The 3,276-nt window shown below is 57.8% G+C and overlaps 1 long non-coding RNA gene across 1 annotated transcript; it reads left to right on the top strand.

Moving 5' to 3' along the window:
• The first annotated feature begins 1,877 nt into the window (after window positions 1–1,877).
• Window positions 1,878–3,049, top strand: LOC123607557. Its single transcript, XR_006716782.1, has 2 exons — window positions 1,878–2,247; window positions 2,676–3,049. It is a non-coding gene; the product is annotated as an uncharacterized LOC123607557 (long non-coding RNA).
• Window positions 3,050–3,276: the final 227 nt, after the last annotated feature.

Consider the following 3,276-nt stretch of genomic DNA (forward strand, 5'->3'; position numbering starts at 1 on the left):
CTCTCTCCTCCCTCTCTCTCTCCTTCCTCCCTCTTTCTCTGTCTTCTCCCTCTCTCTCTCCCTCCCCTTTCCCTCACTCTCTCTCCTCTCTCTCTCCTCCCACCCTCCCTCCCTCTCTTCACTAGAGACTAGCATGGTTTATTCATGAGTCTCCTACTGGGTGCTGAGCTCAGTGTCAGGGACCTTGACCTACTGCACTGTCACCTTACCCCTGGCCGCTCTAACTCATCTTTTTCCTTCCACACACACCCCTCCGCGTACACCCTGTGATTTATTTGGTCTGTTTATCACCTACCTTCACTCTCCCAGAATGTCAGCATCCGCCCATATCCCCACGGCACTCCTGGGAGCGGACCCCCTTCCTCCAACAGCTAGCCCCCCCCAACCCCCACAGCCGGACCGTTCCCAGGGCCAGTGGAAAGTTCTGGAGAGCAAACGCAGTGTCGGAGCGGCCTTTGCCCGGTGAGACTGATGGGAGTGCTGGATAAATACCCCAGCTCCCTCGCCCCCTGGTGGGAAAGCTCTGAGGGTGTGAGCCCCACCTGTCAGCAGTGGAGACTCGCTTGTGAGCACAACTTCCCCGACAGCCCTCCCTTCCCTCCCCCTCTCTCCCCTTCCCGTGCTTCCTGGGGTCACCTCCCACCAGAATCCACCATGCCCGGATCTCTGGCCCCTCTGGAGGTTCAGGAAGTCCAAGGGAGTTTCTTCCCTGCTCAGCGCCCGAAGGACGGGCTACGAAACTCCTGCAGCTTTCCCTAGGACGGAAGGGTCGTTTTAACCAGGCCGCAGCCTCCCTGGGCAGCTGGACCCACGTCTGAAACAGGCTCTTGGGGTGCTCCCTTTCGGAGGGGGTGGTAAACTTCCTGGCACCTCTGGGGGCCGCTTGGCCCCATTTAGTGCACCGGCCCTCTACCATCCACTCCCTTTCCGGCAGAAGCTGCTCTCGAGCATGAAGGTGGGAGCCGGGATGTTGCTGGCAGGCTTGTTGGCCACCGTGCGGAGCGGGAAACGACCCGTGGTCCACGGACAAAGGATGAGGAAATCTTAGCCACGGTGCCGGGGGCACCACGCAGCTTTGGAAAACGGGACAGACGCCTGCTGTAGGATTTTAGGGCTGACCAAACAAAGTGCCATAAAACCGGGTGGCTGCAAACAAGAGAAATCGATTCTCCCACAGTTCTGGAGGCCAGAAGTCTGGAATCGGACGTGGGCCGGGCTGGCTCAGAGGGAGAATCGGTCCCAGGCCTCCCTCCCTCCCTCCCGGCCAGGGGCTGCAGGCCGGGTGTTCCTTGGCCTCTGGCCACATCTCTCCTCTCTCAGCCTCTGTCTTCGCGTGGCCTTCTCTGAGTTCCTGTCTCCTCTCTTTTTTTTTTTCCTTTTTAATACATTTTTTTTAACGTTTATTCAATTTTGAGAGACAGAGAGAGACAGAGTGTAGGCGGGGGAGGGGCAGAGAGAGAGAGAGGGAGACACAGAATCCAAAGCAGGTTCCAGGCTCTGAGCCGTCAGCGCAGAGCCCGAGGCGGGGCTCGAACCCACGCACCGCGAGATCATGACCTGAGCTGAAATCAGACATTTAACCCACTGAGCCACCCAAGTGCCCTCCCGTCTTCTTCCAACCAGGATACCAGTTGTATTGGATTCAGGGCCCACCCTAATCCAGGATGACCTACCTCTAACTTAACTAACTGTACCTACAGAGACCCTATTTCCAGATAAGGTCACCTGCCCAGGTGCCGGAGGTGAGGACCTGAGCATATTTTTCGTGGAGACGTAAGTCAGCCCGCCCCAGTGCCCCGGCACTAATCATTCCCTTAAGGTGACCGGACTTGGCCTCCCGCCCTCAACCCCACACCCCCTCGCTCTAACGCAGCCACAGAGGCGTCCTCTCTCCGCGTTTCAGCCACCAGTCGTCACGACCTTACAGCGTGTTCAGCCCTGTCCTGAGCATTTTAGGGGCGTTATCTTATTCAGCTTTCGCACAATTCTGTGAAGTCCATACCGTGTCGGTCCCGTTTGACAGATGTGGAGACTGATACCCAGGTACGCCGAATCCCAATTCCAGGTCACTCGGCTGGTAAGCGGTGGAGCTGGCCCCCGGGGCCTTTTGTCACAACTGTGGCTCCTGGTTATGACTTCCGTAACCATGGTGACAGTGTGCACCTGCCATGAAATGCACACACGGCCATTTATTTTTTCCATCAGCCGTTGGAAATCACACTCATGTCATGAACGAGGAGACCAAGGGTAAGTAACTTGGCCAAGGGCACACGGTAGGTGTGCATATGTGAGCTGAACCTGTGGCCTTTCGGGGAACCGTGGACTCCAACCCCTGGCAGACGGGGTGAGGGTCCCCTCCGGCCCAGGCGCTGCTCTGCCTCCATGGGGCCACACAGGGCCTCCTGCCTCTGGGGGTTGGGCCTGGGAGCAGCAGCCCTGACCTGTTAAGGGGGCACAAGCGGTACCATCCATGGGTCCCGCTCTCAGAGCATGCCGGGATCCCGCAGCCGGGGCACAGCCAACCTTGCCCACCTCGGGGCCCAACTCAGCCTCCAACAGCCACACACCAAGGACCCAAGTCAGCCTCTAGGCCCTCCGGAGCTTGGGGATTTACAGGCAGCTCCCTCGCCCCTCAGGGGTTATTAATTAATGCTAATTAATATCTGTGTTCACAGAGCCAGCCAGGCCCCTGGGCCTGGAGCATCCGAGAACGGAAAATATGAGAACGCTGGCACCCGGCCAAGACACATGGATTATTCAGACTGGCACAAGCTGGCTAGTGGGGCAGGGGAAGTGACTGGAAGGGGAAACTGAGACACGGGTGAGGTCCAAGCAGCCCTGGACAGCTTCAAAAAACTGCTTGCCACTTGAAAGGACAAGGAGACCAGCCTTGGAGACCCACGGGCTCCGGGTCCCGCCTCTGTGCCTCAGTTTCCTCCTCTGTGCACGGGATGGGAATTCGTTTTCTTCAATGTGTGAGAGGACCCATCAAGCTTTCATGCGTGTAAAATGCTTTGCATGTAAAACTTCCTTTCCCTGGCTGCCCACAGAGAGGCCTCGCGCAGCCCCCCCCCCCCCGCGTGCCTCAGTTTCCCTTTTCAGGCACACGAGGAGGGGGCAGGGCACCTCAGGCCCAATCTCAGGGAACGCTTATGAAGATCACTTCCAAACGGCTTAATTAATCACACCATTGCTAGCATGGCGACGAGACAGTTCCCTGGCCCCTGATTAAAAACAGAAGTTTCCCCCACGTTTGCGGAGACGGAGCAGAAGGGA

This window comes from Leopardus geoffroyi, chromosome A2 (assembly GCF_018350155.1).
Source record: "Leopardus geoffroyi isolate Oge1 chromosome A2, O.geoffroyi_Oge1_pat1.0, whole genome shotgun sequence".
In the NCBI taxonomy this organism is placed as follows: Eukaryota; Metazoa; Chordata; class Mammalia; order Carnivora; family Felidae; genus Leopardus; species Leopardus geoffroyi.